Genomic DNA, 27,752 nt, shown 5'->3' with positions numbered 1-27,752 from the left:
CTTCCCTTTCCCTGTCTTTCGTGAACGTACACACGAAAATACGAAATGCAGATAAAATCTCAGCTCACGCGTTTCACTTTTAATGACACGTCTGAACAGCGTTGTGCTCGTGGCAGGTGCGTACTTTCACTCTATAGACGGTGAACAGACTTTAAAGAACCTTGTATTTCCTCCTAGATGCTAAAATTTAGGAGAGAGGGAGTAGTTTAACTTTTTTCTTTACTTTCTTGGATTTTTTTATTGACCATCTATTGATTGCACGTGTACGAGCTTGTGCGCCTCCAAAATCTCTCAGTGTGGAGCAAAGCAAGGATAGGGTTTCTCGAGAGCTTAGTTTACCGACTAATGCCTGCCCCCTGACGGCCACGTCCGTTGGACCTGCATGAAGACATATCAGTGAGAGGTGAGAGCTTATTTTATTGCTATTGGGTTAAACAGAATAGATGGATTATTTGATATTCGCACGGAATAACTGATTGTGCCTGTGACTGTTCGCTTTTCCCTCATTCTTTTGACCACATTTCTGCCCCTCTAGTGCCACCACTGCGTAAAGATGAAGGTGCGTGTACCATAAATCCAAGTGTTGTTTTGACCCTCGGACTCAGTTGCTCTTCGAACTACTGAACATCCACTTCTTCGTGATGTGCATCATCTTAAAGCAGACTACTAGAAATAAGTGATAACTTGCCATAGACACGAGCACAGGAATTTATTCAAAAATGAATGCCTTAATGTAAGATTTTATTAAAAGCAAAATGAGAGACCGTTCACCTTAAAAGGAGAACTCCTTCAGTGCCACTTCCCATAGATGTGCTAGAGAATAATGAACTTTCAAATAAAATTATGCAGTAGCAATAACCACTTGAATTTTGCACTGCAATCCTTTAATAGTTCTACATTTGCAGACTTAAGTGTCAAAACTTTTTACAAGGCTACATCTAGATTCTTATTCCATTTTGTCAAAAGTACAACCAGGTATCATGTGCATCTTTAAGCACTATATGTAACCAGTGTCACCTTAAAGTAGCTGAATAATAAGGAGGAAAAATGCTCAAGTCACTAACAGACTCAAAATAAACTCTATACACATATCAGTATGTGTGTTTCCAGCACGCACACACACACACACACACTTACAGCTACCATAACTCTCGACAGTGTTGCTGTGCAGTCATTTGAGCAGCACAGCCTGGATCATGCATTGTAAATGGCAATAGTAAAATATGCGCTTGGTGCCATTTGTCACCACAGCAGCCCTGCAGCTCAGTGACTACCAGTGGAAGTAGCTGCTACCCACAGGGACCTGTAAAAGCCTTTTTATTCTGCCACTTTATTGGGAATGGGAAAGCAATAAGTTACCCAAGAAACATATGGCACACTTAGATATGGATCGGGACTTACCCCAGCAACAGTCAATGGGAAAGGGATTCTCACAGTTCCATGTGGCCGTACAACACATTTATATTTTGTATACTCATAGTCTGCCAGTGGCTTAAATGTGTAAGGAGAGTATTACAGCAGTTTTGGCAGCATCTCAGTAAATCTGGTAACATTTGCCTCTTCCTCAAAATTTCCTTTGGAGCTACGTTCTCTCAGATTTATTCATGAAAACGTGGAGGCCACCAGCAGTATATGTTTTGATTTCCCTCATTCTTTTGACCACATTTCTGCCCCTCTAGTGCCACCACTGCGTAAAGATGAAGGTGCGTGTACCATAAATCCAAGTGGTTTTTGTTTTTTTAAAAAAGAGGTATTATTGGATTCCTTCAAGTCAAGTTGAAAGCATTGTGATGTCAGCCTTGCCCATACTGGATATTTAATCATTTTGGCTTTAACGACAAAGTTTAAGAATTGATACAGCCCTCTTTTTCCCCCATACTTTCCAAAAAAAAAAACAAACAAATATAATCCTGATGAGATGAGGTTTTCTCGAACTCATATGGATTTCTGATTTTAAGTTTTAGTCTGTCACAGACAAGATAAATTGACTCAGGACCCTATTTTCAGGAAGCACAAACAAATAATAATAATTATAATTTGCAGTTAGTATTTCTCCAATAGGGGGCGCAGCAACAACCGTGTTTGATTTAAACAAGGCTCAATCATGTCAGCTTGTCTTACAGGCTGTGAATATTTGGACCTTACTGAATGTTTAAGTTTTTTTTAAATGAAAAACCTGATTTAATTTGTTGCAGCCACTTTTACTTTTAACTTAATTAGATGCAACTGATATAACAAATGTCCCAGATTGCTGCTTGTACTAAATTTTGTGACTGTTATTTCACTTTGGGAATAACTCTTCCACTTAAGATGTAAGAATTAAGACTGTGTGTGTGCGTGCATGTGTGCGTGTGTGTGTGTGTACGTGCACGCCCTGTCAGCCTCAGGGCCTAAATCTGTAGCTCCTACAGGACTTTGTCGCATTGTCCCTGTCTCTTTTTTTTTTCTTTGAATGAGAGGATCATCAAAGACAATCCAACATCACTATATTCATGTTTTTCATCATTACTGAACTAACGACACTGTGTCTAGAAAGTTGAAGACATTTCCCATTGGTTGCCTGCGCCTGTAACCCACAGCATCAAAGCGGCTGCGATAATGAGAGCGGGAGACAGCGCTGAGGAAGACTGGAGATGATATCTTGATAATCCAGAGAAGAGGCTCAAAGAAAGGTGCTTTACCACGTAGAGCCTTGAAAAACAATCTGTTTTTAACATCAGTACTGCTTTTAGTGTTGTATACTGATATGTGCGACTTTCTAATTAGTACCAGGCATTTTCACTCTATATTTTTTCATGGTTCTTAAAGAAGAAAGGTTCCCCTTTTAGCGGCTACTTAATTGCTTTTGCTGCTGAGAGTTAGATGAACAGATTGATAAGACTCATATCTGGCCAAATGCAGTAACTCCTTAGTGTCTTGTTGTCCCTATAAAGGTTGCCTGGCAACTAAAGAAGACTACAAAATGGTCCCTGTAAAACAACAACTTGAGGTCTTTATATTTGTGCACAGAGAAAACAATCAACAAATGCTACTGGTGTTTAGTCAGTGTTACTTTTTCATAGTAGGTGGTTTCTAGTCTCCATTGCGAGCTACTGGCTGCAGTTTCATGTAGAGTGAAAATGATTGGTCGTCTTGTGGCTTAATGGAGCCTGCAAAGAAAAGCGTCTGGACTTCTTTAAGTTGCTTGAAGACGTTTCACCTCTCATCTGAGAAGCTTTTTCAGTTCTGAGGTCAAATGGCAGAGAGTCCCAGATTTAAACCCAGTGGGAATATCCCCCCACAGAGGGACAAAAGGACCCCCTGATGATCCTCTAATCACATGAGCCAAGGTGTGAAAACGGGTGTGGGCCCCAATCAGCCAGGGTTTCGGGTGAGCTCATTGTGAAATCTGGCCCCACCTTATCATGCGATTTCTAGAGGTCAGATGGCCCAGGATGTGAGTGTACGTTAAGGCGTCTGGGAAGGGAACTCAAAACTGGATTGACTGCAGACAGTTGGTGTTGTAAACCACCACCTCTGTTCAAAGATGGTCGCTCACAGTGGACATAGATGGCTTCTTTCACTCCTCTTTGAAACCATCTGTCCTCTCTGTCCAAAATGTGAACATTGGCATCCTCGAAGGAGGGCCATCTAACCTCTGGAAATCGCATGATAAGGTGGGGACAGGTTTCACAATGAGCTCACCCGAAACCCTGGCTGATTGGGACCCACACCCGTTTTCACACCTTGGCTCATGTGATTAGAGGATCATCAGGGGGTCCTTTTGTCCCTCTGTGGGGGGAAACTCCCACTGGGTTTAAATCTGGGACTCTCTGCCATTTGACCTTAGAACTGAAGAAGCTTCTCGGATGAGAGGTGAAACGTCTTCAAGCAACTTAAAGAAGTCCAGACGCTTTTCTTTGCAAGCTCCTTTGACTACGATGACCTGGATGACTGAAAACCTTCACAGACATCTTGTGGCTTAACATTCAAAATCCCTTCCCCAAAACTTTCCTGACATTTGAATTGGGGTAGAGGTGATGAGATTGTTTATCTCTGTCTCGGTCTTTTGAAAATTTATGAAATTGACAATTCTTTGAGCTCACTTCATGCTTCATGCTATTAATGAGCATGAAGTAGCATGCAAAAGTTTTTACTCCATATACATGCAGAATAAGAGCCCGATCTTTGATCCTCTGTGCCGGTTTACATATCGTGTGTGTGAGAGTGTTTGCATGAAGGTTTATGGTAAATTTGTATTCATGGTAAATGTGTAAACAGAAAGTGATGGTTGGGATTTAGAAAAATGAAATTTGAGGTTCTTCTCTTTCCACCAGGTGCAAAGGTTTCGTGATGAGCAGCCAACAGCCAGCATGCAGCTTGTGAACATTTCAGTTTGAGTGGTAATATTGACTGTGGACTTTCATCTTTCAACCAGTCTAGTTTTTCCCGGGTAGAGCATGGTGTTCACTTGTTTTCTGTCATAATATAATAGGCTACAGAAAACAAGGGGGTGTCTTTTATGAAAATCCTTTTCCAAAAACCAACCCATGGCAACTGCTTGACAGTTTCTAGCTCATTAATTGAAGACACTGGAGGAGAAACTCAATTCCTTGAAAAAACTTAAAATTGCAATAAGCTCCGTGCGACTCTTGCACTTCATCTCTATAGCTATAGAGGTATAGCAAACATGCTCTCATGAGTGCCATAGCCTGTGCTGTTTCAATTGTATGTTACAATTGAGAGCAAGCCCCCATGAGGGTGACTCTGTATAATCTCTTTAAGCAGTTACATAATGGCCCCCAGTTCATGTTTTAATCAGCGAATAGATGGCTGCGCCCAGGGATGAATAATCACATCTATAACTTTCTAATCTAATATCCAGCTACATTCAAGTGGATTAGAGAAGAGCGGCAAGGGAAAGGAGGAGTGCAGGTGGCACACCTAGATGTGAGTGTTTGCAGGAGGATTTATGTTTTGTGTTATTTGGATACAGAGAAAATTAGATTGAGAAATTGCTTATGTGTATTCTCCAACTGTCACTAGCAAAACACAGTGACCATAATATCAGACCTTTCGGATCGCTTTTGATTTCAGTTGTTTTTTGGCAGGTTGCTTGGTGATGCGTACTGACAGTCTCATCGCCTAGATGGCTCTGTGTGCCCCAAACACTGGGTGCAACATCACTGTAGGAATTTACAAAAGTGAATGAAGAAGTCCTTCCAGACAGACAGATGGTTAGATACACAGACAGTGCATCAGTCATCAAATTGAATTGTTTCCTGTCTCACACAAACACACCAAAGCACTGAGTCCCAAAATACCAGATACTGTGGCTACAATAAATGAAATTGAAAATCCCATTCGGCATGTGACCTCATAGGCAGTAAACGGTGTATAACACATTTATCATGTAAATGCTGCTGTTTGTAGTTATGTTTGTTTACATGGCCGCAATCTCAAAGAAGAGTCATTACTGAACAAAGCACAGCGAGAAAGCCAATGCGATGTTCATTTCCTGATTGGAAGTCATGTTCTTTTCATCTTCATCATGCTGTGACATGAGCCCAATGCATCTTATTTCTTTTGTCATAATTAAACACGATGGCCAATACAAGTCTTCCAGCTCAGCGAGAGCAAGTCAAAGGGTCGATCCACTTTGAAAGCAGGCTTGTATATGAAAGAAAGAGAGCGCTAAGAAGGAAAAAATGTTTTATTAAATGGGAAAGAAAGTAATGCTGGAAAAGACAGGAAAGAAAGAAAATGCAAAGTTTGTGTTATTATCAGACCAAGTAATCCTCTGTAGTAATGTTAATGCATGTCTTTTGTTTAGACTTTTTTAGATTTTATAGTCTACGCATCGGGTCATGCTCCACTTATTCGTTTTGCTTTTTCGTGGCATTTTTCAAATGTTGAAGCTCAAACCGAGCATCAGAATAGGAAAGAGAAGTGACGAAGTGACTTTGAACGTGGCATGATTCAAAGTACACAGTTCGGTCTGAGTGTTTCAGAAACTGCTGATCTGCTGGGGTTTCCCTACACAACCATGTCTAGGGTTTATAGATAATGGTCTAGAAAAGTAAATATCCAGTGAGCAGCAGTTCTCTGGGTGATAATGCCTTGTTGATGCCAAATGTCAGAGTAGGATGGCAAGGCTGCTGAATTTGGCACAAACAACATGGCAGCATAGATGCATTCTGCCTGCCATCAGTTCAGGCTGATAGTGGTGGTGTAATGATGTAGGGGATATTTTCTTAGAACACTGTGTGCCCCTAACCAAGCATCATTTAAACACCACAGTCTACCTGAATATTGTTGGTGTCCATGCTCATGCCTTTATAAACACAGTGTACCCATCTTCTGATGGCTGCTTCCAGCAGGATAGTGTCCCATGTCACAAAACTCAGACCATTTCAAACTGTTCTTTTTGAACATGACCATAAGCTCACTATACTTAAACAGTCCCTACAGTCATCGGATCTTTATCCAATAGAGCACCTTTGGGATGTGGAAGAACAGAAGAGTCGCATCATGGATGTGCAGCCAACAAATCCGCAGCAACTGTGTGATGCTATCAATACGTCAATATGGACTAAAATCTCTGAGGAATGTTTGCAGAATGTTGTTGAATCTATGCCATGAAGCCTCAAGGCAGTTCTGAAGGCAAAGAGAAGTACAACCCAATACTAGCAAGCTATATCTAATCCTACGTTCCCCCTTGCCTTTGCCAGACAGTGCTTACATCCCCTGTGTTCTTGTGGCGCGCTTCTTGTGCCTGATTTTTTTAACTACTTTGTTTGGCGGTTATGTGCACTTTTATAATTCTTTTTTTTTAATATTATCTCTGTGCCCTACACTTGGCTTCTGCTGGATTACGACACATCTACACGTAGATTAAGATGACGCAGAAGGAATTTAGATGGATATTATTGAGTTGTATGTCCAAATTGACTATTTACTGCTTTATCCAAGTTTTTGAACAGCAGTAATACTAGAAATAATTGACCATATATGTGTAGCATGAACACACAGGAATGCACATGCATAGCAGTATAGGTTCCTGCTGCTGATTTCATTAATGTACAAATGAACATGTATAAACATCACTTTAGTGTGTAATCTAACTGGACATTCATTGGTTTGTGAATTTTATTTCAGGCTCATGTGTACACACAGTATTCATGGACTTTCTTAAAGTAACAAATTGTGAAAGCAAAAAATAAAGAAATAAGAATAAATAAAAATAAGAAAATCCTTCTTCACAGCTGAATAGAATGGGGAAGCTACCAAGGACAAGGACAAGATCACAGATTTCCTCTATGAACAATGTGCCAGCTACTACACAAATATATTTTGTGCTTAGGAATTTTGTTTCCAATATCTTTAGCCGTATATAATTCAGACTGGAATTAAATTGCCCATACTGCAATTACTAATGGAACAATGGGAGATGCCAGTTTTGTTTGCGAGAAGCTACAATGTTGGTAGTCCATGCTGGATTTGATTACTACTTTACTTAAACGTTTGTGTATAGATAGTGAGTGTTGTTTAGGCTTAAATGAGGGCTGATACACTGATTAACTCCACAAACACATTTTAAATCTCTAAGTCATTTACAGTGGTTGCTTCAAAGCTGAGAACAAAGACTTTAAACGCCCCACAAAACAAGTGGCGCAGAAAGCATCAATTTCCCTGTGGATCTGGGGATATGAGCTTGCATGTTTATATATGTGTATATTTTCCTCATGTATTTTGATATCATCATTACATATTTGGGTGGTTGTGCAGGCAGAGCATGTTTTCCTACTAAGCGGAAATTGAATGTGTGTGAATGGATAAATGAGGCTCGTGGTGCTTTGAGTGTTCAGTTGTAGTGGAAAAATGATACATACTAACTAAAGTGCATTTACCAAGCTGCAAAATCTTTGAGAAATTAAAAAAAAACCCATTTCAGCTTAAGGAATACTTCAAGGATCAGCCAAATTGGCAGTTTTGATATACAAATCAACTCCTTAGTAACATCAGTACCACCAAAGGCTTGATCTTGTTCCTTTGGTTTCCTTTATCAAAAGAAACAAGAAGACGAAGCAAAAAAGGGATTCTGTTTGTGCTTGGAAGTTTTTGAAATCTCATTAGAAGACACAATGGAATCATAGCCAAACAATGTTTTCCATCACACCTCAACCATTTGACAGATCCAGCTCTTTCATGCAAGATGATGCCAGTTTGTCACCATCTGCATCTACTCTCAGATCTGAATGTACTCCCCTATCATGGATCAGTAGGTGGTCCAGCTTGATTGCAGAATCCACACTGTGAGGAATTTTATAACCGAACCAAAAAGCTTTGACACAGCCTGCTAAGAAGTGCCAATAAAAAAAAAGTTCTATGATTCTCAGATTTTTATTTCATTAAAAAGTATTAAAGACGGCTTAATCTAACCAGTCAAAAATTGCAAATGTCATTTTTATTCTTTCCACAATTTTTTATTTTGCCTCACAACTGATGATGTGGTTGCCTTTGAACAGAGGCCTTCATGCATTGTTTCTTTCCTCACAGCATTTTGCCAGAAAACAAATCAGTGGCACTCACCAGCTCAGAGAGTAAATGCTTGTTTTTGAATGGCATTGATCCTGATTACACCGCATTCGAAAACACAAAGCTCTGGATTCAAGATTCAAATGATATTCCAATATCATAGCAAAACAGCATCAGCAATATAGTCTTACTCTAGAATACTGGTGCATCTACAGGAAAACGGTGGTGCCATGCATTTTCTATTCATACTTGTATTAGTTTGTGGTGCACACCATTAAAACAAGCCAACTGCTTTCAACCTTTAAGTAGTTTTTAAATGAAAAAAGAGAACATGTTAAGGATTTAAATGTTGACACCCTGGCAGTTAAAGTTAAAGCCTTTGACTGTGTAAAAGTTATTGGTCTCTTAAATGTGGGCAAGTCATTGCTGTAGTTAATCTAATCAAAGAGAACAAAACAACTTCTGCACTATAAATTAAATCCAAACAGATCAAGGGTTGCAGCAATCACAGAGAGTATAGACTTATTGTTACACTGCACAATGCTGTTATTTGTATCTGTCAACCTTATATGAATATGAATAATCATATCCATATTGGTATTGCAAAGACCGTGTCCCATCAATCAGCAGACACTTCGAAAACCTTCCAGAAGTGGAAAGTGTGGTACTTTTACTGGGTTGAGCATTGTAGTAAAGAGCCAAGTACACAATTAAGAATAATTGAAAAGCTATTGTCAGTCAGTGCTGGTTATAAATATACAAAATATGACTTTTTTGATAGATGTCAAAGATATATTTAAAGTGTGTTGGACTGCTGTTAGCTGTAATATGCTGAAGTATTTACAGTGGCATTTTGTTTTTAACTTTCTGGAACTGTAAATTTTGTTCAAGCTTTATTGTCAAGTATCCATAGGCAACATCACTGCTTCCAAAACAAATTGTTTTTTATTGTTTTAAAGGAGTTTAAAAGACCAGGAGTTACGACCAAGACCAGGAAGCCGTGTCACCTTCGTTTGACTTCTCGTCTTTTTTGATCACAAAGTGTTGCTAACTGGGATCAACCGACTTCAGATCAAAACAAATCTCTTTGAGAGGCCAGAGGATTTCATTACTTCTAACTCCCTTGTATGTAAGTTGTTATTTAGTTTAACACTTCCTCATCTACTGGTGTTGGAGTCTAGACTGTGTTTATTTTTTAATAAGCCATAGTTGTTGTGGCTTTTATTATTGTACAATATTTCATTAAAAAAAAACTTTTTATGCTTTTTTTGTTGTTGTTGGTTTTTTTTTTTTTTTTTTTTACAAACTTCCTGAGACCAGACACTTAAAGCTTAGCATCATCTATGAATTACTTCCAGTCCCACTCTGATCCCTTAATGCAGATCTATGATCCAACCAGCAGACTACTTGTTATGAAATATACTCTGAGCTGGCTGCTGGCATATGCAGCTTATGTGAAATGGAGCACAACAGCATGAGTAAATATAAGGGAATATATTACCAAAATAACAGTGTCTCAAGAACAAAACACAAAGTGCACTGTGAGTAAGGCTGTGCTTTCTGTTCAGATGCAGTAGTGAGCAGTAAACGTAATTTCTACCTGTGTTATGGCTGCACACTCACAATGATCTTAACCTGTTTGAAAGAGGTGGCATATTGATAGGAAGCATGTTTTCAGACATTCTTCAACAGGTTGCTTGTAGCGACAAAATGACATTTTGCGAGAGATGTCACGCTATCACTTTCTTTCTTTAGATTTCCCCGGAGAAATACTCTTGTACCTTTACAAATGACACTTCAATTTATGGATAGGTGTGTGTCAACGAGTGTGTTTGTGTGTGTGTGCCCGCGTGTGTGTCCAACTAAGAATTTCAGCCAGACAACTCCCATCTTGCTGCTTGTTGTTGATAAACAGTGGGTTTAAAACACTTCAGCACTACACAGGGAAACACTTAACACATTAACTTTCAAAACAAAATTAGCTAATTGTGGGAGTTCAAGTAAAAACAATAAACCAGTGGAGGCCCTGACAGATGCAGACGTGCTCCGTGAGCCAGAAACAGACAACAGTTAATTCCCTTCCTCTTTCTAGGTGCTAATGTCCTGGCAATCAGCCCAAGTGCTTTTTGATTAGCTCATTATTAATTCATGCACACTCTGGAACCTGAAATGACACTTAATTACAACTGCATTTCCAGCAGTGACCAATATTGATGTAATTAAATAATTAAGAGTTTGCCGTTGCAGCATCCTCTTTATGATTCTAAAAGACGGAGAGGAAATTATGTTCTTACTGAAAGGGAGGAAACAGAGAAAAGTAGTACTTTTGTAAATGTGTGCAATGCTTTAGTGTCTTTGTAAATGAAAAGGGTATATGAAGTACTGTGCAAAAGTTTTGAGCCTTCTACTTTGTTTCCAAGCTGTCAGGATTTCTTGGGCTTACACAAAGTCTTTCAAAAGTTTTCTTTGGACATTGGCTGCTTTTTCAGTCCTTTTCAGCCCAGTTCTTGTACCCAACCATTTTCACAGAAATCTTTTTTTCTAATTTGTTTGTTTATTAAGCCACCTAACACTGACCTATGGATGATACAAGCATACAAAAGGCACCTAAATCAACCAATGAAGCAGTGTCATGTCTGCACATAACATTCAGAACCACTTTGTCACTAAGAGCCTGTGACAAAAAAACCATTAGCTGAATATGTGAAAAATGCCAACAATAATAGTTTGGCAGCCATGAAATAGGATTTTTGCATCAAAAAAGGTGATTTCCTAAGAGCTAATAGCTGAAAATTTAGCATATCTTCGCACACACTCGAGCCTGTGTCAAGATAAAGTCAAGTCAAAGTCCAGCAAAGATCTGGCGCAGGACTCGAGAGATGCAGTTGACCCAGCGACCAGTTTTGCCAAAGCTTTATGAGCAATGGTCAGTGGCAACAGGTTTTTTTAATGGAGTAATAAATACAAATTTGAAAAGTTTGGTTCAGGATCAGCTGAGACGTATGAGAGATGTATGATAATAAGTATCTACATACAGCATACCTGAATAAAACACACACAATCAGTCATGGACTGTCTGCCCAGAGCCTGGACCTCTGGGATCATCTTTACAGAGAATGGAACAAAAGGCAGCCAACATCTAAAGACAAGCTTTGAATGTCCTTCAAGAAGCCTGGTGCTTGCCTAAGAGAGTTCAGGCTGTGCTGAAGAATAAAGGTATACAATACACACTGTGTTTCCATGTATGTGTACATGTTTCAATAAATAACTGCACCTACAGAAGAGATAGGGGTTCAACACTTTTTCACAGTACTGTAATGTAAAATAATATTACAAAACTACTAATTTAAAATCAGAATAGTCTCTGCACAACATTAATTACATTACTTATTCCAGCTCCTTCAAACCTGCAGTCTAGCAATTCCTAGTCCTTCTCAACGCTACATTAGAGCTTCATGTTAAGATTTGTAGAAACTGAAAACAAACACTGTGGTTTTAAACTCGTCTAGCTTATAGTTCAGAGGAGTTAGCTACCTTCAACACAGAGCTTAACATTAGCTTTGCACTGGGAAGTACACATAATTCTCCAGGAGTCTCCCTCTGATGCATGGTAATGCTACATTTTTTAATCTGTGGGCTTAAAATTGATTTCTACCTAAATTTAAGCCTCACAGTTTATGATAATTAAATTCCCATTTTAATATTTTTCACTATTCATGTTTGATATGTTGGACAGAGTTATTCATGTATATTCAGGGGTCTGCTAAACCAACAAATCAGGTTTATCCTGTGTCTTTGCCTCAAGACTTGTTTTTAATTTCACTGTTTCCTTGATTTCAAAGTTCATATTTTGTAACACCTGACCATGAATAAAAATTCAACGCCCAAGGAAAAATAGCCAGAAATAAATAAACAAATAAATGGATGCTGCTGTTCATCTGAAAACAAGGGTGTTCCCGAAAACCTGGCTTTTTGGAGATAAGAGCTGCTATGTGATTGCAGTCTGCTTGCCTGATGATTTCCATCCCTGTCCTCCTATCTCCTCATCTATTCCCGTGAAGATGAAAGAAAACAGTTTGCAGCTACTTACTGGGACCCTGCAAAACATTAGTGACTGCTGCCACAGCCTTCAAAGCCTGCCTGCGTGCGTGGCGGCGTGTGGGAGAGACAAAGTGAGACAGGGAGACACAGAGCTTTGACTTGTGCATTTAAGTATTACTGGGCCCAGCATATCAGTGTGTTAACGTGTGCACATGTGCGTGCCTGCTGACATTCTAAAGAGGTGTAAGGTCGAGGTTCATGTCAGCCCGACTCAGCTGTCACCCCCTGAGCTCTTCATAAAATCCCTCACAGCTTTTCAGCTGCTATTTGAACATCATCAGTCTGGCATGGACTGTGAACCTCAAGGCTGTCTTTACACCACTCCGTGTATATATTTGGCCAAAATGTCTTTCAATTTGACAAACAGCAAAAACAGAAATAAAAAAAAAAAAAAAAAAACTGAAACAAAACAAATCTCAATCTATTTGACCACATGGTCCATATTTTAAGACAACTGTTCGCCTGTAGACAGATTTGTTTGTAAAGTTACGTTGAGAGCTACAAGTCAATGATTGCCTCAATGACGTAACAAGTAAGGACTCTAATAATAAAGCAAAAACAAACACGAGAGGTTACACAATGATGACAAAGCCCAAAGCAGTGAATTCAGTCGCATCTCGTCGAAGACTGTCTGGAACATATTGAGTGTATAGACAGCCAGAGTAGGAGTGAGAGCTTTAATTTGTTAAACTGGGTCACTGAAAGAAACAGTTGTCTACAAAAAGCTGACTACCTTCTGTTAAGAAGTAGCAGTAAATTGAAATGATGAACTGGAATCCCTATGATCAAGGTTAGGCTAACTATGGGTATCGCAAGTTAAAAAAAAAAAAAAAAGGTTGTCCCTCTTATTTCTAAATCCAGTTCAAATTTTTAGCATTGTTGCGTTTGCCTGATGGAGAAAACAGTGTTGATAAGAACACTTTATTCAAAACTTAATTAGAAGAAAGTTGCCTTTAAATGAATTGTTAACCTCACAGCTTTACAAGGTGTTTTTACTACTTTAGCTGTGCTGGCAAAAATTTTATTAGAAGAAGTGAAAAATACCAGAGGAATGATCTAGTCTATTAGTGCGCCAGTGGAACCGCAAAGACATGGCTGTTGATTAAAGTCTGCCAGAGAGATATACAAACTTCTTTACCGCTTACAAATAGGAAACAGTCTTAGTGACTATTTTTCAAGACAGATAATGTAAAACTTGAGACAAAATCTGAGGCAGTGAGTCACAGGAAACAAAATTAAAAGAAAACCTCCTAAGAATGGTTGAAGGAACAGTAATGATAGTGTGCAAGAATTTCCCCAAAGTTACGTGGCTTTTACAAATCAAATAGAACCCTTTACTAAATAATTTATTTAATTTAGGGCTGATGACTCTATAATTAATCAATAATCAGTATGAAATCATTACACATTTCCCGTCAAAGAAAAGGAAAATTTATTTATATGTATTCTATTTTTTTGTTTGGCTTTTAACACCCATGAACAACACATTTAATGTTGTTTATGGCATCTTTATATAAATATGACTTCTGTGGGTGATAGAATGAAGAGGTGGGCAGCTAATATACACAATAGTACGTTAACTTATTGCATGAATCAGTAGGGTAAAACCTATATGAGTTTTTCACTGGATTTCACCTTCCAGTAACAGCAAACAGGACCCCGGTGTTCTGGTGTTTGTAATTTTATAGGAAATATTGATTTGATGTAATCAATAATAACATATTTACTAGATTTTGAAAGTTCATCCAGTGACCTTGTCTGAGGTCGCTGGATTTAAGAACTTTCTCTTGTTTCATTGTCAGTGCTTTTATAGCAGGAGTCATGGCTCTTCATGAAATGATTAATTATAACCCTGAAGACTAATGCCTTGAAATGATGAAAAAACAACCTTAATGCAACAGTACACTTGGAACGGGGACAACCAATAAGTCATTTTTTGACTCTGAAAATATATTTTTGTGGAGTTTTTCTTTAATTAATTAACAACCCCAAACCTTTTCAGCTATTGATGAACACCAGCCAATTTTCATCCTAATTTAGTTAATGAGGGAAACTCTATGATTGGGAGGAATGAACAAGGGCATAAAACGGCTTGTTGACACTGACATGTGGAAGCCCAAGAGGCAAAATCACAAGTGCAAAACAAGCTGTGTTGCAGCGGTTGCACTGAAATGCTGTGCTTCTGTTTTGTCTCTCTCTGCAGCCGCAGTTGGAGACAGCATGGAGCCCTGCCTGAGGTGGCTTTCCTGACAGCGTGTGGTCTGCAAAATGATCCTTTTCATCAAGGGGCAGCTATGACCTGACCAGTGTTAAAGCATGCTGCTGGCTAGATCTATCCAGGAGCAAGGAGTAACACACTGTGAAGGGAATTCCCATGTGAATGATGTCACCTCCCCAAAAAAGGACGCGTTTCTCATGTGTCGATCAGACTGCAAGTCTAGAATAAACAAAAGAAAAAAAAAATCATCTGTTTAGTTTAATCGTAAATGTACTGGTAATTAGCATTGCTACATTCAAGAATCGTGTTGCAGTCATTAGTAGAATAAGCTTTTAAAGGACATTTTTAAAAAAGCATTCCAAACCAGTTGGACACCCCTGCATCTGTATCTTAGCGCTCTGGCACCTTCACAACGAGTCTCAACACTAATTGTTTGTTATCTTAAAGAACCAAATGTGCAGCTGGATTTTGAATCGTGGAGGGTATCAGACAAATTATCAGCACAAATGTGAAACGTTCAAGAAACCTCTGCTGATCCCACCAAACCCAGATAACCTTCACGAAGAATAGTGGGTGTGACCCCCACACCTCACCCTCCTCGTACACTGCCCTGAACGTGTTGGACGTTTACATTCTTAGACACAGTGTGAGGCCAGTCTGGGCCCTGCAGAGAGCTTAACTATTATCTATACTGTACTATACCCAGCACTACAAAAAAAAAAAAGGATACAAAATAAATTTGTTCAGGCAGCACACGTCTGAATATATTACACTTTGGCTTCTAGATTCAAAGATCATAAATCCCTGCAAATGTGTTACACATAAAAACTGGGGAGTGATGAGTAAATATGCTCCTCAGAGCTTACAGGTGGATGTTTGAGGATGAAGGGCCAGGGCGGTATTTCAGGTATTGCAGTTTTGTATTTAAATAAAAAATCCTCTGCATGATCTTGAACTCTGTGTTGACTAAATGTACACGACAAGTTATTTATCAAGAAGAACTCATTATGGCCTGAATCTTGATTATGTCTAACGGAAGACTTACCCTTTTTTTTTTTTTTTTACTGACCTAGACCCATCTCTGAGAACTTGTTACTCACACAAAAACGGTGGTGTGCTCCCTCTTAGTGAAAACAGAAAACAACCCTTTCAACAGAAATTGAAAGTGTTGTACAATCTTGCAGATCAATTCTAGTATTGCTGAAGCCGTGACTACCTCCAGACACTTTTCTTTCTCAAGAGGAATAAAACTCAACGTGACATCCGCCAAGGAGATTTTGCTTTGTGTGGAAACGTACACACAGCAGGAAAATGAGTGACCTTTGGCACTTATCACAAAGGCACTTAATACTTTTGATGGACAGGTCTGCAAAGTGCAAGGCAACGTGATGAAATGATTGTGCAACGGTTACATAAGGTTTAATAGTAACGCTCTTAGGTTAGGGATCGAATTTAGACATGACAGATGACTGATGTCAGGCGCAGAGGTCTAGCTCACTTGATCTGCAGAGCTTTCTACACATAAACATGTTTGTGCAGGTGATTTGTCGTATATCCATCTAGGATTTAGAATCCAGCAGCTCACAGACAGCTTTGGTGTTGTCTCCTTGTAAAAGTGACATAACAGCAAAGTGCAGATGCCATAGTTTGTTTCCAGTTCATGTAGCCGGTGTGCATGAATACTGAATACAATTAGGTAACTGGTGCTATTATTATGTACATAGGTGTGTGTGTGTAACATAAATCATACGGTAAGTTACTCTAATTATGCAAGGCTCACTGTTATTATATAAGATTTTACTTCATCCACATTACATTAGTGGATTTCTTTCTCACTGAGCTCTTTGGAATCTTAAAATAGTGAACACGGCGAGTCGTGATATCGCGTCACTTGTTGGATGAGTTTTAGCTTCCTGTTAAATTGTGTTGCCACAGCACAAGAATAGTACAGTGACTATACTTCTATAAATATGTTAATGTTCCAGATTGGCCTGATATCTACAGTAAAAACCAATGAAGCATTTAATGCAGTCGCAGTTACTTCTTATGTTCATTCTTTTTTTACTACTAAGCTTTCGAGCATGTTCAGGTTTCTGTATCTGGAGGTTGCAGGGTTCAGTCTGCAGAAGGAAACATGATGCTTACATCTGCTGTGGTCCCCATGGTACTCTAGATGTACACATCTAGAGAGACTAAAGTATCCAGGCTCCTCACAAACAAGTAAATTATGTTTATTACAGCATGTATTACAACAAGCTGCCCTGTACCATTAATGATGACTTTTGATACTGAGGTTTTGAAAATTATCTTTGTAACAATAAAGACATGGCTTGATGAAAATGGAAGCAATTCCAGGTTTTTCAAAGTGTAGCTGCATAGGCAGAGGCCACCCTCACAAACTTTTGATTAACACCCAGTCATTTTGTTTTATAAGCAAGCCTGAAATATGCATTTACCCATTCATTTACCAAAGGAATGACTTGAAAAAATAAAAATGTTTTTAATATATTTGGTTGTATTTAAATGAAATTGTTTTAATATTTTCATATTTAATTTCTAGTTTTGGTTCATTACTTATCTAACACTGTAAATACTGTGTATCTCTCAGTCTAGTTCTGAACAACGTTGGGGAGGACTGTTGACTTCACAGCTGTCCAGATGATGATCATTGATACCCTCTACGAGGAGCGTAAGCTACAGAACGTTACTGCAGAGTGCTGCATCGAAGTGTATTAAGGTAAAATGTTGGCTGGAAGGGAAAAGTGTTGTAGGAAAGCGATAGGGATGATTACAGCCTAAAGTTGATTCAAGAACTTGAGAACAAAGTGTGGACTGAGGTGCATCAGTGCATCAAGATCCACCATATAGAGATGTCTTTAGGAAAGGGGGAATGACTGCTGCACTCCTAATATCAAGCCAAATCTAAACCAAGGAGAGTGTCAAAAGAACATTGGCAGGGCTAAAGAGAAAAAAAATGGACTTTTGCAAAATCCTCTTTTCAGATGAAAGAAAATTTAGCATTTTGCTTGGAAATCATGGGCCTGGAGTCTTGAGAAGAGGTCATAGCTGCATGGAGATATAGCTTGTTTGAAGATGACTTAGCTCCTCCCCACAGTACCAACACTACTACTGAATTGTGTGCTGACCTTTATATTACAGTGCTTGACTGGCCAGCCAACTGCCATGACTTGAACTCCGCAGAGAATACACTGGGTGTATTCCAAGAGGAAGATGAGAAAAACTGAGCCCAAAAGTACCGATGAGCTGAAGGTTGCTATCAAAGCCACCTGGGCTTTAATGGCATCCCAGCAGCTGTACCTCACAAACTGACCACCTCCATGAAACATGCACTGATCCATTCTTATGATAAAGGAGTCTCAACAAAGTACTGGGTGTATAAACTTCTTTTCAGAAGTTTTGCTTTTGCTTTTCTGTATTGTAAATCATTTTTTGTTTGTTTTTATGAATTATTCAAAGAATTACAGATACTACATTATTGATTTCCATGAGCTATAAGACATAATATGGTCACTGTATGGTCAAAAAAGGAAACATAAAACCCCAAACTGAGATAAAATGAGTAAATGTCTACAAGTGTGTAAGGAAATGTAATGAGATATAAATGATTCATTTGGAGGAAAGAAAAGGTAAGTTACAAAAGAAACCTGTCAGGGTTCCTGGGTCGGTGACCCAGTGTTTTCAGTTTTGTCACATTTAGGTTATGTTGCCACATGAATGTTCTCACTTCCTGTTTTTTCCCCGTGTCAGCTTGTCTCTTGTGTCATTAGTCAGATTATGTTCAGCCCTGTGCTCACCTGTTTCCAATCATTGTCATCATTCAACCTGTGTATTTAAGTTCCTTGGTTTCACCAGTTCTTTGTCGTGTCATTGATGTTATGTTGTCGTTCCCGTTAGTGCTCAGTTATTCAGCCAGCCACTCAGTCTTTCTGTCAGCTAGTCAGTTCTGCCGCTCCTGCTTTGTTCATTCACCTGCTCCAATAAATCCTCATCATTTCTGCACCGTGAGTCCTGCGTTTGGGTCATCTCTTCCACGCCTCCACACACAACCCCTGACAAAACCCGAGTGAAAAGCATAAAAAAGTCAAGAATCAAGGTAAAGGGCAAGGAAGCAATAGATCGGGAAAGATAACGTAACATAACCTGAGATGAAAGAAGGAAAAAAGAGATTAGAAAAAAAGTGATGGAGAGTTAATAACAGAGCAAAGACAAACGGGTGCCAGAAACCCTCCCCTTTTTCTGCTCCATTAAAAAGGCCTGGCGCACTCTGGCCCCCATCCTGGTCCCTTTTTCCTCACTGTCTAATGTAGGCCTTAAAAGTAATTTACAGCAACATATGTGGCAAGGCATCAAAAGTGGATTCAGCAGATAAAGATGCCACTGCTGACAGAAATGTGGTGCCTGGAGCAATGGCTACAGCTCTTTCTTCTCCTCTCTCTCTCTCTCTCTCTCTCTCATAGTTTTCTCTCCACCACCCCCACTCTCTCCCTTTCATGTCTTTCGTCTTCTCTCCTTCATGTCTTTTTCTTAGTGTTTTTTTTTCTCTTCTTCAGCAGATTCACTCACTCCTTCACCAAGCTTTCTTCTTTCTGTTCTTACTTCCACCTACATGCCTCCATCCCTGTTTCCCCCTCTCCACCTGCTATTCAACTGCCTCCTTCCCCTGTCATCCTGATTTTCTGGCATTTTAAGGGAAACCATTCAACATGGGTTCCTGCACAATGTTTTCTAAAATGTGTATGCCTTGTTGGGTTACAAACTGAGTGCTTACTTCCTGTTCCTATGACGGAACTCTGATGGCAAAGTAGCTCTCTGGCTTTTTTAAAATATATTTTGGCAAATGACGGGATAAAATCTCAGACCTCTCATAGCCAGTCCCTCTAGCCCTACACAAAAACTTAAAACATTTTTATGTCAACAACCTCTCTGTCTCGACCTCTCTGGCAATGTCCCACAAATCCCATTGCACTCTCATCTATTTGTTCTCTCTTTCTCTCTCATACTTATACTCCCTGCTACCCTATCTCATCCACATCTCTATGTAATTCCACTAAATCTCATTCATAAACATTCTTCCTCTTTTTTTCAGAGTTTTGCCTTTGGCTTCTTTCCCATAAATAATTTCCATCACCCTTCTTTTCCTCTCTTGCTTTGCCTTCAAGACAGTATAATATGGTTGATGTGCTTTTGGGTTAATGGATTTGTTTTTGTTTGTTTTATTTTTGTTATTTTTTTGTCATTTTTGTCTGACAGAAGAAAAAAGGAGGACCCTTGACTGACGTTGTTACTGAAAAGCATAATCAGGATGTTGTGCGAAAAGAGAATAATCCACCTTTAGCATCAGTCCAAAGTTCTTTTAAGTAGATTCTCAATAAGTTATGCAAAGCAAATACATTTAAAGGAATATTAAGGTTAAACTTATTTCCTCGTTAGCTAACCAAAACTGGCAGTATGGTTTATTCGGAAACAATACAGCAGAGAGACGTAACCCTCAAGTAATTAATATGTATAGAAATCTATAGTAGAATTCAGTCTGAGGGAGAAGAAGCTCTGCTGCCTCAGAAGTGGTGGAGCGGGTGTGATGGGTTGTACACGATAGAAAGCAGTTTGTTCAGTTATCTCCTGTCCCTCACTGACTCAAATGCCTCAAAATTCTGACCAATGATGCTTCCAGCTTTGTGGATTAGTTTGCTGATCCTGCTGGTACCTCTGGCACTGATGCCCCCCATCGAGCAGACAACAGCAGAATAAATGGCACTTGCTACCACAGACTAGTAGAAGATTGTCAACATCTTCTTGCACACATTAAAGGAACTGAGCCTCTTTAGATAGTACAGTCTGCTCATCACATTCTTGTACACAGCGTCACTGTTGGTCCTCCAGTCCAGTCTGTCATTCGGGTGAATCCCCAAGTACCTGTAGCTGTCCACTGTTTCTACCTCTTCACCCATTGTGTTGTTGGGCCCCCATCTCTTTTGTCTTGAAGACATTCAGACTAAGGTGTTTAATTCTGTAAGATGAATAAGCATGGCATTTGTTCAGTGTTCTAGTGAGCTGAGTAGAAACACTGATCAAGTAGGTACTCCTAATTAACCCTCTCAGGCTCAAATTAAGTTTTTGTTGCTAATGCACAAAAGAATATCTGCAGTGGTACTTCTGAGTAAAAAAAAACCTCATAAAATATGTATGTGGGGTAATCAGGTTGTTAGCTTTTAACTGTTGCAAATCTGCAACGCCTGCCTTGAGAGGGTTAAAGCAGAGCAATAACATGCAGGGAAACAAAAATGTCTCAAGCCTTATTTTGAATGGAAAAATTGCTTCCTGACAGATTTGAAAGCTGATTCTATGCATTCAGTTATTATGTCCTGGTGGCTTTGTTTTTATTTTTAAAAATTATTTTCTAGATAAAGTCAAGTCTTTCCTGGGATTTATTTAGATAGTGACTACAACTTGCTAGCTGAAATATCTGCCCAGAGGCAAGGCCAGGATTTCTGTCGAGTGGAATAACTTGCTTCTTAAAGGCTTTCCTTTAGTGTGGATCTATGCAAAGGCTAAAAGAATGAATTAACGCATTGTATCTTGGTTGCTTGTTTTACACAAAAATTGAGATTTGTGATTTACGAGGAATTACCCATCTGACGAGAGAAGGCATCCAAAAGAGACAGGAAGTACGTCGATCTGTTCAAAATACTCCTAAATAGCAATTTGTGTTATTTGCACTTTGTTTTTTAGATTCTGACAGGGCCTAGAAGTTGGATTTTACCGCTCACAGTTGGGCTAACTGCTGTTATTGTTTTTCATGCTATAAACAACTGACCAGACGTAAGCTTAAGCTTGAAACCAAAGTGAAAAAAACAACACCCAATTTCCCCACAGTGTAAAACTGTTCCATTGTAGCATTTTCCTTTTAATAATTAAGTAAAGGCATGTCTGCAGCATTTAAAGTATATTATGCTGCAAATGCATTATGACATATTTTCCTCAGTTTGTGTAGTTCTTCAATCCATCCACCATCCCACATCTATTTCCAACTTGAACACATTCTGCTGTTGCTCAGTGTGTTTGTGAGGCACCCTGCTGGCGAGGAAAGGATCTAGAGAAAGGCAAACAAATCGATCCAAAAAGAATCAAAAGGGGAGAAGGCAGGACAAGGCTTGCAGTAGTTTATAAACCTTTTTGACAATAACCACTGAGGAAAAAACACAAGACATCTCAAAATTCAAACAAAAACTAAAGTGCATTTGGAATAATACATGTACTCCATCTCACAGTATGCTTTTTATTTACACAAAATGCCAGATAGCATCCGTTTTGCAGGAGACTTTACCTTAAAATTAGGAGAAAGTGGGAACTTGAATAGACTGATGACATACGCTACTGGAATATTCTTAAACTGAAAGATAAGTGAGAGAAACGGATGAAGGTGTTTCAGAGGGATGAAAGGGAAAAGGGAGACAGGTGTCTTTTTGTTGGCGTCAACATCATTTGGAAACGTGGTAGAAATCAACCGTGCCTCACCTACTTATCTCCTCAGGTCGAGATGCTGTTTCTACTTTTGACAGCAGTCAAAGTGTCTCTGCTTCCCAGGGCCTGTGTGTTTATGTGCTAGATTTACATACACAGTTATGTGCCCCAAAAGAATGTGGTGCTTGTGTGTATTTTCATGTGTGCAAACAGATAAGGCTTTGAGCATTTTAGATATTTCAGAAATCTAATGCAGGCTTGATGCCCTTGCCATATGATCAAAGAATACGGAGCTTCTTTCATTACCTTTGACGGAGGAACACATTTTGGATGTTTGCCTGCTTCTCTCTCTCTCTCTTGCTCTCACTCTGCCTGAAGGGAGAGGAGAGTGCTGGTTATCACAGAAACACTAAGCATCGGAGAACCCTTTTAACAAGGTGGAAAAGAAGCACCGCTTTGGAATTCAGGAATCATGAAGAGAGGGCAACTGCACTGCTGATTCATACTAAATGAAATCACCTTATACATTGTTTCTTAGGAAACCAGGTTACTCAGTGGTATTTCTTGGATTATACCACATAAGAATCATTCTTTGCATAACAGAATTACATTCACCTTTAGGACATCTAGGTTGCAAAATGATTAGAAGGTCTCATCTGTAAAAACCTTACATCCACTGACTTATAGTGGTGTTCTGCAGCTTTACTTGCAGCGATGGTGCTCTGATCTGGCCTCTCTGTAACTGAGCAAAAATGTTTTTGTTGCATTGATAGATGAATTGTAAGCTGAAACTTGCTTATAACATAATTTTGCTGCATTAAATTGTGTGGAGAAGAAGCTTTACTCTGTCCATTTCTAATATCACACTGAGGCTTATCTCTAAAGAGAAATATGCTTGCATTATTATAGCTATTAATTGAGCTTATGTGATGTGATTGAGGCCTCTCTTTGAAATGTTTAATGCATATTTTATGATAAAACTATATTTTTTTTACAAAACTGTGTAAGAAACTGTTTTAATGTATGTCATTTACAACGATTCTTCCACATGCTAATCAATGCCTCGTGCTTTATTCTGCTGTTTTTGGTGCTTCTAAGCTATGAGAATGTTTGAGAAGGTACAATCTCCTATATAACCTAAATAAGTACCATTGAAAAATAGTTTTCTTGTTTTCTAGAGAACCTTTTTTGTAAAGACATGCATAAAAACCAGAGAAAACACGTAATGACGTCTTTGAGTTAAGAAGGTGGCTGTGAAGTTTTCAGTTCATAAATCATTTGGTGCTTAAAGAAAACTGTATCTTCTGTTCTAGTTAGATTAATATATTTATTAGGACCCCAATATTTCTTAAATCTAACTGCAGAGACAGAAAAACTAAAAAGAAAACAGAAGAGTTGAGTGAGAATGAGGCTAAAGAAGGTAAGATTTTAGAGGACTGGAGAAAAGGGGAAAGAAAAATAACCTAAAAGGAGGCTGATAAAGGTGAACTTAATTAAGTCTTGTGTCGATGGGTGGAAAAGTGGGGTTGGCTGCCAAAGTCAAGAATAATGGTGGCTATTTTCAATTGGATTACACAAGAAAAGGCCAGCAAAGGCAGCCACACAAGCAAAAAAACCAAAAAAACCCCCATCAAATGTCAGTCCATTTTCACATTACGGTATATGTATCTTTGCCAAATGCTGCCTGTATAGTTCAGAACTCTTCTTCAATGTAGTTAATGTGTGAACTCAAAAGAATGGCTTAAGGTGACTCTGGGGAAAAAGTTGAATTCAAGTGCATATTTTGAAAGTATGTGACACTTTTCACTGTTTATACTGCAGATACAAAACACAGTGATGAAAACCATATCCCGTTTTCAACTGCTTGAAGTTAATTTTTCCTACAATAACAGCATGTATTTTCGTCATGAGTGCAGTCTGACATACTAACAAAGGCTTCAAATGAGAAACAGCACAAGTACACGATACAATTTGCATGGACACCAAGAACTTGCTTTGTTATTAATGCAACACATTGGCAATAACCCCTCTGGCTGTACTGCCTTGGAGCACTAAAGCTATGATGCAACTGACAAGTATTTTGGGCAATGTGACGGAGTAGGTTTCCTGGGAAAAGACACCGAATTGGGAACTTTTGAAAACAATAGGTTTTTCATGTAGTCAATGTAGTCGCACCTTAGGCAACAATGCTCTCAAATACCACATCATAAGTGTTTATTTGTTTTGCTTTTCTTTTTGAAGTTCAGATATCTGCACTGATATTTTAATAATAACGGTTTAAAGAAACGTCTATGACTGATGCATGTAATCAACTCAAAAATACCCAGAAAGATGCTGTGAAGATTGTCTACCCCCCAAATACAGTGTGGTTAAATAAGAGTACTCATAAATATTTAATACATAACTGATCTAATAACTAATGGCACTGTGAGGATGTGGCTTAAGCTCACTTTGGCAATGCTAATTTAGTGTTTACACCATGTTCACCAACAAAAGAGCATATGGTTAGGTTTGCAGATTTTTGGTATTGCCTAACCATTGACACGAGACCAATGTATTCACCTGAATCTTGAGTTTTTACTGATGTGGAGTCACCAACATATTTACTTGGGGGTTTAATCAGTGGGAAATTATGAAAAATAAAAAAAAAACATGCTGGTACATATGTTTCCCATTGTTCTTATTACTTCATAATGCTTAAAATAACGGTTTAAGTCACTGCACAGTCAGTGCAGTAATTGGCTAATTGTTTGTTCTTGCATGGTACTCATTGTGGACCAATTGCTTTTAAATTTGATGCCCATTAAATCAACTCAGTGATGTGGATAGATTCCAAGGTCTGGACCCAAGTAAAGAAAGAAAGTCATTTGAAAGCCAGCATGATTCGAATTCTTCATGTGGGAACGTTTTGTGCCAATTTTCCACATAGATTAAGTGAAAAATCTCACCCACTGGTGCCACTAATTAAAAGCAAGTGAATTGTAATTGCAGTGAATTTGTCATCATGATTACATCTTTTTACAATTATTCCTCTGCATGACCCCGATGCCCAGATGTAGACAAGTATGTGTAAGATAAAAAAAATTAAGACAAAATAAGTTTACATAGCCTGGTTTGGCCTGTGTGTACTACATTATATTAGTTGGATTTCAGGGATGTAGAAAAATTGCGGTAGAAGAAGAGCTCATCTTGACAGCTTTCCCAGTTTTCTGTTTCATGTTATGTGGCTCATGGGATTTCTTGTTGCCATTTAGTCATGTGTAGCTCATGAGCAGAGGTGAATTTATATGGAACTATAGCGTAAGTGAGAAAGTGAATGACAAGCAGGATATAATGCATCAAGATAAGTCAGTTTGAATTGTTTGTATTTTCTGCTTCCACCTTTTCCACCTTCGCCAGTTTTATCCCTCCATTTGTCTACATGTCACAGCATTTTTCTGTTCTTTCTTCTTGCTCCTCCTCCTGCTCATCTCTCTTTCTCTTTCTGTCTCTCACAGTACAACCTCTGATCCTGTGTGACAGAAGACAGTGCAAAGATTTGAGATTTTTGCTCCTCGTGTTTAATGGCGGAATCACAAATGCCTACCATGTGCACGTACTCACACAAAAAGGCAGCACAGTAGACTAATGAATGTGTCCAATTCCCCGAGCACATGCACAAACAGTTAAAAGTATGTCTGTTTTTCTTTTTCTTACTTTTAACACTGCATTCTTTGCTTGAGTTAAACAGCTCCTGCACACGTGAAGAGCACAAAAATACACAAAAAAGGTCCTGTGAACATGCACGCTTGTTTCCTGCTCCAAAGACCCAGGAGCAAACGTTGTTATCAGCACTCCACAGGACCAGACCAGTGACTCAGCCTATCTGACTCTGTTTGTGTGTATGTGTGTGCACACATGCGTGTGAAACAACTAAGTGGCCTAAAGCGTCAAATTTCAGTCAGATATCCCCAGGTTTCTCTGTTCTTAGAGCTGGAAGAATATACTCACACAACTACTCTACTCACTAGGTATTCTAACTTTTCTCCCAGTACACTGAAGTTACAGCAAACACCTGTCATGAGCTGACTTTTTCTTTTTTTTATTAGAATACCAGTTCATTTGAGCATTTCTACAGAATACACTACTATTGCTACTTTATAATTTGTCTGATAGTTTTGCATATTGAACAGCTGGAGTGTTTTGCAGTTGGCAAAACAATGGCTTATTTGAAGAGTTTTTCGTGAGGTTTCAGAACTTATCACAGTACAGAAACAGCTTTAGTGAAGGTTACAAATGACCTTTTTATGGTCATCTTCTGTGGAACCAGCTTCCAGTTTGGATTCTGGAGGCAGACACCATACAGGGCGATCGTGGCTCAAGAGTTGGGAGTTCGCCTTGTAATTGGAAGGTTGCCGGTTCGAGCCCCAGCTTGGACAGTCTTGGTTGTTGTGTCCTTGGGCAAGACACTTCACCCGTTTCCTACTGGTGGTGGTCAGAGGGCCCGGTGGCGCCAGTGTCCGGGGATTGTCAGTGTGCCCCAGGGTGGCTGTGGTTACAATGTAGCTTGTCATCACCAGTGTGTGAATGGGTGGATGACTGATTGTGTAAAGCGCTTTGGGGTCCTTAGGGACTAGTAAAAGCGCTATACAAATACAGGCCATTTACTTTTAAGATTAAGCTTAAAACTTTTGCTAAAGTACATTATTTAAAGCTGGATCAGGTGACCCTGAAACCTCGACTTAATTACGATGCCATAGGTCTAGGCTGCTGGGGGATTCCCATGATGCACTGAGTATTTCTTCTTCAGTAATCTTTTCAACTCACTGTGTTTACACAACTCTCTGCTCTGATTAATTAGTTATTATTCATGTCTGACTCTCTTCCACCGGATGTTTTTTGTCCTAAATTCCTCCCCTCACCTCAACCAGTCACAGCAGATGGCCACCTTTCCCTGACCCTGGTTCTGCTGGAGGTTCCTGTTAAAACCGAGTTTTTCCTTCCCACTGTCACCAAAGCTCTTGCTCATAGGGGGTCTTATGATTGTTGTGGTTTTCACTGTTGTATTATTGTAGGGTCTAACTTACAAAATGAACCACCTTGAGGTGACTGTTGTTGTGATTTGGTGCTGTATAAATCAAATTGAATTTAATTAACAGCAAATAAGAGTCATAGCTACATTTATTGTGTAGCGTTTGGGGAGAGGGTGCCTTTGTGTCTTTGACTGCCTAAAAAAATCACCTGGAACTTGTGTCTGTTAGTCCAAATCCTATCCTTTTTCTTCTTTCTGTACATTAATTAAGGAGAGCCCAACAGCATGGGATAAGAAAAATTTCATCCAGCTTGCACGGACACCTCATTGCCTAAGGTAGCAGCATTCGGAATGAGCAAACCCTGAGTGACAGCTGCCTGTTATCACCATCTGAGCATTTACCACTTGGCCATGGAATTACAA

The 27,752-nt window shown here is 39.1% G+C and overlaps 1 long non-coding RNA gene across 1 annotated transcript; it reads left to right on the top strand.

Moving 5' to 3' along the window:
- The first annotated feature begins 56 nt into the window (after positions 1-56).
- Positions 57-17,341, top strand: LOC120733430. The gene is made up of 3 exons (XR_005695823.1): positions 57-403; positions 9,477-9,646; positions 14,822-17,341. It is a non-coding gene; the product is annotated as an uncharacterized LOC120733430 (long non-coding RNA).
- Positions 17,342-27,752: the final 10,411 nt, after the last annotated feature.

This window comes from Simochromis diagramma, unplaced genomic scaffold (assembly GCF_900408965.1).
Source record: "Simochromis diagramma unplaced genomic scaffold, fSimDia1.1 OVJJ01000284.1, whole genome shotgun sequence".
Classification (NCBI taxonomy): domain Eukaryota; kingdom Metazoa; phylum Chordata; class Actinopteri; order Cichliformes; family Cichlidae; genus Simochromis; species Simochromis diagramma.
The sequence above is the reverse complement of the archived record's forward strand: the minus strand, read 5'-3'. Positions and strand labels throughout refer to the sequence as shown.